The sequence below is a fragment of the Ciconia boyciana genome, chromosome 3 (assembly GCF_034638445.1).
Source record: "Ciconia boyciana chromosome 3, ASM3463844v1, whole genome shotgun sequence".
Classification (NCBI taxonomy): Eukaryota; Metazoa; Chordata; class Aves; order Ciconiiformes; family Ciconiidae; genus Ciconia; species Ciconia boyciana.
In genome coordinates, this window is record NC_132936.1 from 73,378,211 (window position 1) to 73,390,367 (window position 12,157).

Here is a 12,157-nt window from a genome sequence, read left to right on the forward strand (position 1 = left end):
GAGATGACAAGTGCTGAACTGGTGTCTTAAGAAGGAAGAAAAGTTTCCAAGAACAAAGATTAGAACAAAAAAGAATGCCAAAGAAGTATAAACAAGAGGGCACTAATGTTTCAATTGTGAAGGATAGATCTTATACTGCCTAGGCAAGGGAAAGGGAGAGTGAAGAAAGGATATGAATGAACAGATCTCCTCTTTTCTAGCTCACCTACAAATATGGTAGGATGTCATTAAAAAGGTGGTTGGCGGAGATAAATTCCACATGGGGCAGATTTTTAAAGAGTCAAGAAAAAAACAAACAGAAAAAATATGAATGCTATAAAAAGACAGGAGAGTACTGTAAAAAGAGATACATTGCACAGCATGGCCACAGGAAGTACACTTTTCTTAAGGGTTTAAACACAACATGAATTGACAAAGGATACAATTACATGCCACACTGTACAACTTAATTTTTTTGAAGTGTGTACGCTTTTTTCCCTATGTAGGTGAAACAGTTCATAATTTTTTCCATCTGGGGAAATCAGGCTTGGGACTTAGATGGCAAAATACTTTTCTGCATTTCTAACCTCAGTATTAAGTAGAAATCAATTCCCCCCCCCCAACAACTCAGGAAAACAGATGATTTATCTGGATGTACATATCACTCATAGCTTCTGAGGCATCAGATCAGTAACAAGTACTAATGTCTTGTGGGGTGGTTAGATTCTGAAACCTACTGTATTTTTTTTCAGTTAGTTTACCCTGCTGAAAAAGTAAGACATTCTGAGAACATATTGATAAACAGATGGATCAACAAATGAGGTTTTTTGGGTTGTTTGTTTTTTTTTTTTTTTTTTTTTTTTTTACACACATATAACACAATTTCCTTTGAAAAATGCATACTAAAGACCTAGCTTTGATGGCCTCTCAGAATTTTCCCAAGAATTATTCCCTAAACATATTTATACTTGATCTTTCTACAAGTCACCTATGAAAATACCTGATAACATCTTCTTGAACAATAAAGATATGCTGCAGCAAATAAAATTAAAAGTTTGCTGTTAAGATTATTTCACATCTGCCAGTGATTTCTTCTCCATTTCTACTAGCATTATCTACAAAATAGAGGTATACCAGATAAAGACTTATTTCAAGATTCAATGAACTACATAAAATCTTTAGTCTCCAATAAATCTTTAATAAAAATAACATAGTTTCATGCTTATTAAAAAAACCTTGATACTACCATAGCTCATCTTCACAGATAAATCTATTAGACCTTGGAGTACATCAAATATACCATTGCATGCAACAGCCCACAGAGACATCACTGAATTATACTATTACCATGAGACAAACATCTAAGTCATGTTAGCTAAAGAAACTGTAACTAAATACGATGTAACAATAAAATAATGTTTTTGATAAAGTAGTTTGAGAACAACAGGTATTTCTTACACATCTTAACTCCTCCCTTACTCGTGCACATTCTTGCCCTGTGCTGCTACATGGACTGTGTCAGTCCAGGTGTTAGGGAAATCATGTGTTTAATCAGACCCATACAAACACGTATGCAGGCACAGAAGCAGAGCCTCCGTGTACGTGGAAGCAACAATATCACCAAACATCTAACAGCCACCTCGCCCTAAGAGTTTGTATCACTGTAGTCAAAAGCGTGCCACTGTTACAACACAGTCTTAGCAGCCCAGCGGTCTGCTCAGCTACCTTACATCTCTCACCCTTTTTTTTCCCCTTTTCTTTTTTTTTAGTCTTCATCTTCTTAAGGACTCATTGTAACATGATTTTTGTTTAGTAAACCAAAACTGGCAGGTGCTGCTAATCTTCCTCTTAAAGGCACTGTCCCATAAATAGCAGAACTAACAAAGCCCCATTTCCCATAGATTTGCATTCTGTCTCAGCCGTGCCCCATGTTCCAAGTAGTCACATTCCACCTCTATCCCAGATGCCTATTATCTTACCCCTCTCTTCCAAGCACTAGCCACAATATACTTAACCTCTCATGTCCTCTAACTACTGACTGAAGAAAAGAGTACTGCACTTCATATCTAGTTCTTACCCCACAGACAACTGTTTGCTGGCCTACTGGCAGGCTAAATACAGGTAACAGCTACACTCATGCAAAACTTTCCCCTAAAGAGATGATCTTACTCAATGAAGCCATCAATTTTAACAAAGCTTGCTAAACATTATTAGAATGTAAAGTCTTTGAGACCTTGCCCCTTGGCTAATTTCTTTGCTGAAATTAGCTGATGAGCTCAAAATGTATTGAGATACAGGATTAAAGAAAACATAATTGCTCAAGTTTTGTGTCTTTAGAACAGTGAATTAGAGATGGTTTATACACTACACACAAATATATAAAAACCAACAGCAACTCTATTTCATTTAAAAAAAATACACAGAAAATAGATGCATCTCAACATCTTATCCATGTGAGAACAGTTGATTCTGAACTCCTAAACTGCAAAGATTTATTTTCTAGCATGTCTAATTAACTAAGGTTTCTTAAAGAAACTGCACTTACATGTTCTATTTGTCCTGTTAATAAGTATTTGCATCCTTCAACCATTTTCAAGTGCATTTTAAAGGAGGTGTAAAAGTATCAAAGATAAAAAAAGGCTTCTACAAATTTTGTGAGAACTGGCAGCTTTGTAGAAAAAAGAAACTTGAATTCATGCCTTCAATGAGTGGAAAAGCAGGTGGAACTCTGCCTTCTCCACTGGCAGCCCCAGCAGACCAACCAGCCAGCATGCACATAGCACCAGATTTGATTAATTCTGGAACAAGCTTTAGATACGTAGCATTTGAGTGTTTAACTAACTTAAGAAAATCATCAAAGTAGTGAGCATACATAGTGGCTTTGTCCTGTTTTTGGTAAATTCTAGCAAGCCTAACAATGACATGACTAAGAGGTGTACAGTTTGGGTTGTTTGGTTTTGGTTTGGTTTTTTATTCATTTTTTAAAAACTCATATATGCAACCTACAGAAATGTATGGGGTTTTTTTCCCTACCACCGTGTGTTCCTAATTTAATGCTTTTCTAAACATTAAAGGGAGCACAAGTTTTACATCCATTCTGAAACACTGATTTGTAAAAAATGGAAAAATTAAATTCTGCTCATAGCACAACCAGGATCTGAATGAGTTTTAAACCACTCATCATTAAAGACAGTGAAATTTGATCTTCATTTGTACTCAGAATAGGAAAGAGCTATACATTTTCCATATTGCTACAAAAATTGATTACACATAGCATTTTTCTAAGAATATAATGCATATTTTAAATAAAACCCCCAATTTTTTGGTAAAATTCTGTGGCCAGATACTAACTTAAAGTTTATTTAGCACATTGCTATAAGTTATGCTTAACTTCTTGCCACCAAAGAAGTCTAACACATTCTAATTATATTAACTATTTAACTACACCTTAATGGCACCTATGGCAACAAGAATATCCTGAGTGATGCCATTCATTTAACAACAGACATGTTCCAAGAATATGAGGATACCATATACAAACAACACAGATCTTTCAACTTCAATTATGTCAAGCTATTTCACTTGGTTTCACTAGAACCTGATTACTACTGATTAAGGAACAGCAAAATCTAAAGGCAGCATAACACCAAGCTAGAAAGAACTCAGTAAGCATTTGTATACTGTTTGGAATACTTTCTTGCATGAGCGTTGAGCTTGCTGATCAGTTCAATAAGTTCCTAATTTTACTAAAATTAGGAAAAAGGTCTACAAAAACTTCTGTCAGGGACAGCATTAATATTATGACAGTGATTTTTTGGTAAGCATTCTCAAGAGAGGGTGAAACTGAAACAACCATTATACTGAAACCTCTGACTACAATTAAGAGTTTATAAAAAAATATTATCTGATTGTGAATCTGACAGCTTTCTTGCTCTACAGTTGCATTTTTAAATACGTGGAATCCAATCCAGATCAGTTTGCTAAGCAGGGCTCAAGAAGTTTTAGAACATCCACCAGCATTTTTCCTGTTTGAAATAGAAAGCATATACTTTTCCAGTTGAGATAACCTACTATGCAATTAAAGAGAAAAAACCCCCAACTTAATCACGTATACATTAGTGGGAAAAAAGTTAACGTTCATTTCAATCATTTAAATATTTGAGTTTTGAGTATAGCTTTAAAAAAAATCCAGTTCTGAATCACTGGAATTTTTGTTCTATTTCCTGTAAAAGCACCAACAGCAACATCATTCAGCATTCCGCTTGCAGCAGTTCAGAAAAGATCAGCCTGATCCCTCAGTCCTAAATTTACAGTCATTTCATAAACTTGAGGTCACATCTGACCAACTTATTTCTTCCAGTGTTTCCAGCCAGGGAGATCATGATAAGGAGGCGGCACTTGCAATAGGATGAAGAGCAATCTAGTTTTATGTTTCAAAGTACACTCTCCCAAAGAAACAGTTTGCCAAAAGCTTTTTAAGCTCCCTAGCAAAAAAAAATATATAAGTTTGCTGAGAATAATCTCTTCAACAGATGACAGGTTTAATTCTATAAGGCTTGAAAAGCATACCAGTTATCTATAAAGCCAAAGACCATTACAAAACAACACAGGACCTCAGCCTTCAAAGCAATGCCATGGTGAGAAAAAACCACGACCTTCTTCCATCCTGTCACTGCTGGAAAAGAGAATTTTCTACCAGGACACTGTCGTAGGAAGAATGCCCATTTTCAAGAATTCTATTTTTATATCAGCAAATTTAAAGGAAGAGAGAAGAACCCTTTGACTTCTCTTGATGTTGAGAAGGAAAATGGTTTACATTTCACAAAGTCTTTGAAAGCTGGTGTAAGCAGGGGTAGCACAGCAAGAAGATGGCACTGCCCCCAGATATAATGATAGGGATGATGCTTTATCAAACATCTCTCGGTCATCCCAGTTTTGTTTCTGAAACAGAGTACCTCCTCTGACAGCCCTCCTCCCCTTTGCAGGTTCTCCTGTGAAGCAACATGAGAAAAACCAGCCAGGCCTTCTCAGTTTTTAAAAGAATCGAGAGTCAGCTCAGCGTTCATTCTGCTGCAGAACAAGCCAAGGTGTTATCTACAGATGAGCCTCCGTAAGTTTAACATATGGATAACAGCCACAAGTGACTGAAACTTTCATTTAAACTGAAGGGCAGAACTTCCTGAAGCTGATGACACGTGTCTCCTAATTTGTCAGTGGAACTTCCCTCTTGCCAAAAGCAGATACCAGAATTCTGAGGTTTGATAAAACCCAATTACAATAATACAAATAAAGAACAGATAATTGAAATATGTATATGAAATGCAAATGCCTGGTTATCTGGTCAATCATTAGCTAAGCTGAAAATTGTTCCCGATTTCAGCAAATCGTGGTCAATCATTAATGTAGTGCTATTGCTATAGAGTTGCTAGCCCTCTTTACTGTAGTGCATGTGCAGTACCATTTTGATGGCTGAAGTTATGATACAAAACAATCTGAACCATCTAAGAGAATGACTCTGAATTAAACGTGTCTTTTAAACATCTACATAAGTCAGAGCACTGAAAATTATATGCAACACCATCTTCAGTGTTCTACAGTTGAACTTCAGAAACAGCTGTATTCAGTCTATATCAAATACCCTAAACTTACGATGACTAGAAAGCCACAACTGAAACCTACTCCTTGCTAAGAAGTATTCCTTCAGAATTCCTTTTTTAAGTATGTGCATACTACCACTAATACAGAAACACCTACAGGTCTTGGGCAGAAAGCAGGGTCTGCTGAGCTACTAGGCACAGTACAAAGAACGCAAGGTCCCCGGCCTGAAGGCCCTGCAACATCTAACAGGACTGAGTGTTCAGACTTTTAATACAAGCCTTTCAATGAATGAGACACAGTACTACACACCTCCGCAAGGCGTTCCCAGGTCTCCCAGAAGGACAAAACAGAAAAAGAGAAGAAGAAAAAAAGAAACCGTATGCATCTCCTCTCTTCGAAATCCCTCTTATCAGAACCATTTCAAGAATTTCTACTCAACAATTAAACTGACTCGAATAATGGAAACGAACGTCCCAAATATACTATATATGGAATCGAGCCCAGCCAGCCCCCGCAAAGACAGCAGGCACCCAAAAATCGCACCTCCGACACTTTGTTACTCATCCTCAAATGGCGGAGTCTCGCCCAGCGCACTCACACCTGTCACCTGCTGGGCACCAGGCCAGCCCCCCTCTCTCCGTCCCTCCCTTCCCCAGCAAGGCGAGCCCGCTGGCAGGCTCCTTCCGCTCCTCCCCGGGCCGCCGCAGCCCCCCGCGCGGGGCGGGCCGGGGGCGCTGCCACGCACGCCGCCCCGCGCCCCCCGACACGCGGCCCCGGGTCCCTCCCCGCGCGGGGGAAGCTGCAGCGACTCGCGAAGGAAAGTAAGTTTCCATCTCCCGCTGGACGCCCCGCTGCGCGGCGGCTTCCCGTCCCTGCCCTCCCTCCCCTCCCCACCCCGCCGGGGAGGCTGACTCCCACCCCCACCCCGCCCCACCACGCCGGGATGAGCGGGGTGCCGGGGGCTGCTCCCTCCCCGCGCACAGGCCTCCCCTGCCCTCGCCCTGGCAGAGCCCGGGGCGAGACGAGGGGCTCCGGGAGCGCCTCGGGCCCCCTGCCCCTCTCCGGCCTGCGGGCCGGGCCGGGCCGGGCTAGCCCCCCGCGCCTCTGCCTGCAGCCCCCCGGGGATGGGACCTGCCCCGCCAGGAAACCAGCCCGGGGAGCTGCCACCAGGCCCGCCTCAGCAGGGTCAGCCTTACCCTGCTGCTGCTGCTGCTGCTTCTCCTCCTCCTCCTCCTCCGCCTCCTCCCCCTCCTCCTCCGCCTCCCCCACCACGGCAGCCGCCGCCACTACCGCCGCCACCAGCGCCGCCGCCGCCTCCGCCCGGCAGGGGGGACCCCGCCGACCCGACCCGCTCCGCAGCCTCCCGCCGCCGCCGTTCCGCTCCGGGAGGGGAGGAGGAGGTGGAGGAGGAGGAGGAGGAGGAAGGGAAGGGGGGAGTCCGTGCTGCCGCCGCGGGCGGGAGAGGCGGGGAGGCCGGGGGTGGGTAGGTGGGTGCCTGCGGCGCCGCTCCCGTCCTCAGCTGGAACCGCTCCGGCTGCGCGTCGCTCCCGGCCCCCCCCCTCCCCCCGCTCGCTGCGCTCCAAATCAAAATAGTGTCACAATATGGCGGCGGCGGCGGCGGCCCAGCATCGCGAGACCGGGCCCCGAGGGCTAACGGGATGCGGCGCGCGCCAATGGGCGCCGGGGGGGGAGGGGGCCGCGGGGGCGGGGCCTCCGCCGCCACCGCCCCCAGGGTGGGGCCTGGGGGGGGGCTGCGCCGCGCGCCGTGCGGGCGGAGGGGGCGCCACCGCCTCCCCGTTAGGCGGGGGCGGGCGTCCCGCGCCGCGCGCCGGCTGCCCCGCCCCCCGCTGCACGCGCGCCGAGCGCGTGGGGCAACGGCCGCCGCCTGGGCGACGGCGGACCCCGCCTCCTCGCCCGTCCCCCCCAGGCTGCGCCGCCGCCGGCGAGCCGCGGCCCGGCCCGGCCCGGCCCGGCCCGGCGACCCCCGGCGCCGCGGTGTGCGGGCGCTTGCGCCCCGCCCCGGCCCTTCAGCCCCTTCTTTTCCCTCGCCCCTTCTTGCCCCGCAGGCTGCCGCCCCCCTCCCCCGCCGGCTGTGGCCGCAGCTCCGCCGGGCCCGGCGCCAGGGGAGGGAGGCGGCGGCGGAGAGTGGGTAGGTGGGCCGCCCGCCTGGGAAAGGGGAGGCCGGCGGGAAGCGAAGCGGGGTTTGAGAGCTGAGGGAGGAAGGGCGGCCACCACAGAGGGTAGCATCTGCAAGGGGAAAAAGAAGCTAGGAGAAGCAGGATTAATTAAGAAACTCACTCCTATATCCAAACCAGTTATTTTGAGAGGGAATTGCCAGATACTTTCTGTCAGAAATACTGGTGCTCTCTCTACATTTCTTCATGCTTTATACAGAGCGCGTGATTTCCATCATCCCTCTGAGGTATAGCTCGGCCTCATTCTCTTTCCAAAATGCCGACAGGCGAGCAGGAGCCCGTAGGCTGGCCGGTGAAGCCCTCTTCCCCACTCAGCTCGGCAGCCACCAACACCTGCGGAAGGGATCCCCAACCCAGTCTGCAGGGCCAGCGAGGCTATGATCCATAGGAAGGGAGCCTTGCCAGCCTCGGGGGCAGGAGGCCCCATGGGTCCTAACATGCACACTTGAAAATCTGGGATCAAATTCCTTCTTGGATAGAAAGACAGGCATCCTTGATTTTAGTGGGACATTCGAGTAGGTCTTTTTGTTTCCATTGTTCAGGAATTTCATCTTAAATGAAAAGACAACTTTCAGATGAGTTTGTAAAATCATCTAGTAAATCAGTTGGGTTTGGGGAGTGGGATACCTTGCACCGCTTACTCTTTCTTAGTCTTCCTGCATTTCCTTTCTTCCTGCATCTCTTGGATCCTTCTTCCTCTGTGCAGCAAGCAGGTGCTGCCTGTGCTGTCTAACAATGGACAATCCATCCATCTCTTCTTGGGTAATCCTACTCTGCAAAATACAGCCAGAAACAGAAATTGTTTAAAAGTAATCTTTATCACCTGTAGCAGAAGGAAAACTGTCTGAAACCCCGCAACCTAGAATGGGGCCTGGCAGGGAAAGGGATGTGGTGGGGCTTTCAGATTTCCCCATACAACAGCGGTGCTGTGCAGAAATCAGTTGGGAGATTTTTCTTCCCCACCTTAACTCCCAGAGGCACCAGTGATTTTCCAGCAAGCTACAGTGTATGAAAGGAACTACAAAACTGCCAGGCCATAGTCATCTCAAACCTTAAAAGCTGTGTTATCCATTGCAATGGTGTGATGAGAGTGCGCCATACTTTCTTCACAAGACATCAGCTGTCAGACTGGCCAATTGACAATTGTGAGGTAAAATGACATAAACTAATAAAAACCTAACATGGGCTAGGCAGGAACTAAATTATTTGTGACAATTTAGGCTAAGTGTTCTGTTAGAAGAAATAAAGTTGACTTTGCCATTGCAACAATGGATATTTTCTGAAATAATTGAAAAGACATTTTCCAAATGAAAGTGTTAACAAGCCAAAAAAACCACTCCCAACTGCATTTAGTTAAAATTGTCAAACAGCGAGAATCCCAGGGTAAGCAACTGCAGCGACTAGCTTTGCTTGGAGTAGGCAGGGAAGGACACGACACCAACGAGTCTAATAGTGAGTTGTTATGTTGGGAGGGAAAAAAGGGAAAAATGAACACAGGTTTCTTCCCTCATAAAAAATGGAAATATAGTTGTGTATATACATTCCAATAAGAATCAGTTGTTCTCACACGCTACAGCAGAGAATTCTGCAGGTCTTTTGTACATCAGCAGCATGGCGCATGAAATGCATGTATCCAAAGTTTATTACCAAGCCTATCTTGAGTCAAGGTTATACAGGGCAGAGAATCCGCTGAAATTTGTTAATTGTAAACAAAATAGTATTGCCCCAAACCCAGGCAGAAATGAATATAGTCCCTTACAAAAATGGGTAATGGGGCATCTAGAAAGAAGAGGCAATGGAAACCAGATCACAGGGAGCTGTACCGGGGTTGCTCCACTGTAATTGTTCAGATACGTTAATCAAACCTTTCTCTTTTGCGACCCATGCTGTAGACAATTCATGATCTGCCCAGTCATCTGCTCAAGCACACTGCTGTTCAACTCTTCCAGCACAACCGTTTCAAACTTTGCTAAGCCATACCTGACCTTTCAGACAGATAGGATAGTATACTTACATGAATACATTTTGTGCACTAGAAACTGAGTTTATTTTGCTAAGTTTAATACCAAGTTAAATATTTGACCCTTTTGCCTACAGTTGCTAAAACAGGGATTTGCCACAGGAAAGTGAAAGACCATCTCTCACTGCTCCATCAGCAGTATTTACTGCAATGCTTAAGCACTGGGATCATGTGAGTGAGCTGCACGGTCCTTTCCCTCCTCTCCCAGACTCTCCACACTGCATCTATGTCTGAGCTCGTTGCCAAAGTTGCTCTTCTCTCCTCTACAGCGGCTAATTTTGAATCATTTTTTAACACCTTTCCAAAATCAAAGATCAATGTATTTAGGAAAATAGTTCTATGTAATGAGATTCAGAAAAGAACTCTTTTCCCGTGTATCTGTAAGAAGAACTAGGAGGATCTATCTAATATTAAAATCTGGGTGTAACCCTTGTCGTGGTGCAAATCAAGGCTTCAGTCACCAGTGAGGCACAGGGAGCAGCCTGCCCAGCAGTCTGGTCGATTCAGAGCCTTGCTTCTTTCCCTGCAGATTTTAGAAATTACCCATTTTTTTGGCCATACAAGGTATGAGTTCATGTTTTTAAAACCTTCATCAGACTGTTTATATTCTTCGCTGCTAGAAAGTGAAATTATAAATTGGATTGGGGAATTATTCTAAACATATTCTACAGGAAAACTGTTTCTGCAAAGTACAGTCAATTCTGTCAGCTTGGTACTGACATTCCTGATGCTGAAATTTCCTGAGAATGCTTTTTAGAAAAGGTAAGAGAACAAGTCCACTTAAAGCCAATCCACAACAACTGGCATAATTATTTCTGAAATTCTGAAATAACTAGTTAAAATTAGTTTTCTGCAGTGGAAAAAGGTGATATTGGCAGCTTTAAAAATGCCACTTTTCCCTTGAACTTTCACCTGGCAATTTCTTTCTCATTCTTCTAGACAGAAGGTCTGTCAGTCTTCAGGTTGACAAAAACAGAGGTAGCATTCACTGGCCAAAGGACAGTCCTGAGGTTACATCCACAGCTTCTCCTATAAAAACAGTTAGAATTTCGATTAATAATATGATTAATAATAATTATAATTAATAATGTCTAAGGTGACAAGAAATTCACCTTATTTCACAAGATTCGTGCATTGTACTTTTCCTGTTCTATCTAGAAGTTATCAGCTGTGTGCCATAGTACAATAATTTGACCAGCCTGGTGTAGAGAAGTGGATAATGCTGGATTTGGAAGTAAATTCAACTGCAGAGCCTCAGCATAAAGCCAAAGCTGTGATCAATACACAGCATAGCTTTGCTCAAGTGAAGGTTCTCAGCACTTGTCTCCCCTACCCCACTATGAGTGTTTATATCATGTAATAGCTTTAAAAAAACCCTTTTTGTTTCCAGCGTAGGAGTAGTCCAGCTATTGATGTTTATTTGGAGGAGTGTGTTGGAAACTAGTGTCAATATTCTAGTTTACTATCTTTTCCTTCTGTTTTAAATGTCAGCGTAATTCTAAGTCTGGTTTAAAATACAAACTGAGCCCAAAACACTCTTCTTTAATCAGAAACATCAGCTCTGGGAGCTCGGAATTTATGAACAATGCTAAAATAACAAACAAGTATAATCATTCAAATAGAAGAAAATGTTTTGGTAAAGACATGGGTTTCAGGTCAAATTATTCAAAGACTATAGTGAACTCCGGTTGCTTAGATTGCACATGTGTGCAGTTACGAAAAGCTGTTGTGCCCTGATGTTTTTCTTTTCAATCCACAGAACACAAAGAGCTCCGCTATCACTGTTGAGACTCCCCTGGTTTTCCAGGTTGCTCCCTTCCTTTCTTCAAGATAGCACCAGCTTTTTTACTTCCTAACAGATCATCTATTTAGGAGTAGAGAGCAAACATGACATTTCAGATAAGGATATGATTAAGAGGTGCCTTAGTGGTTCATGAGTTCTAGCAGCCTCGCAAGATTTGGACAAGGCCTTTGCATAAGGGAAATCCATTGAGAGAGACAGCCTACCCTGGCATTTCAATTTTAAAAGCATAGCGAGCTGTGTTACAGTGGAGCATTACTGTGGGCTATGTATTAATCTGACATACCAAAATAATATGTTTTTGGAGACTTTGTAAGACTTTTTTTTCTTTTTTCAGTATCTTAAATAACCCATTCATTTATATTGATCATGAGTGTCTTAGAAGAATGTTTACACTTGAAGGAAAATATCGTAGCCTAGCCAAAGCAATTCTGAAGTTTTTTAAATAATTGTTTTAAAACTGGGAAAGACTGATGTATTAAATCAATCTTTTGACTAAGTCGGAAAAAGCGCATGGTTGATAGCATCAACAATTTGCAGATCTTTCAGTGCTCTACATAAGAT

The 12,157-nt window shown here is 43.9% G+C and overlaps 1 protein-coding gene across 1 annotated transcript in view; it reads right to left on the reverse strand.

The window, feature by feature from the left end:
• TAB2 (TGF-beta activated kinase 1 (MAP3K7) binding protein 2) overlaps nt 1–7,183 on the reverse strand; it is a 66,880-nt gene extending 59,697 nt beyond the window's left edge. Inside the window, exon 1 of the mRNA XM_072856144.1 lies at nt 6,774–7,183. The gene's annotated coding sequence lies outside the window, so the exon portion shown is untranslated. The remainder of the gene's footprint in view (nt 1–6,773) is intronic.
• Nucleotides 7,184–12,157: the final 4,974 nt, after the last annotated feature.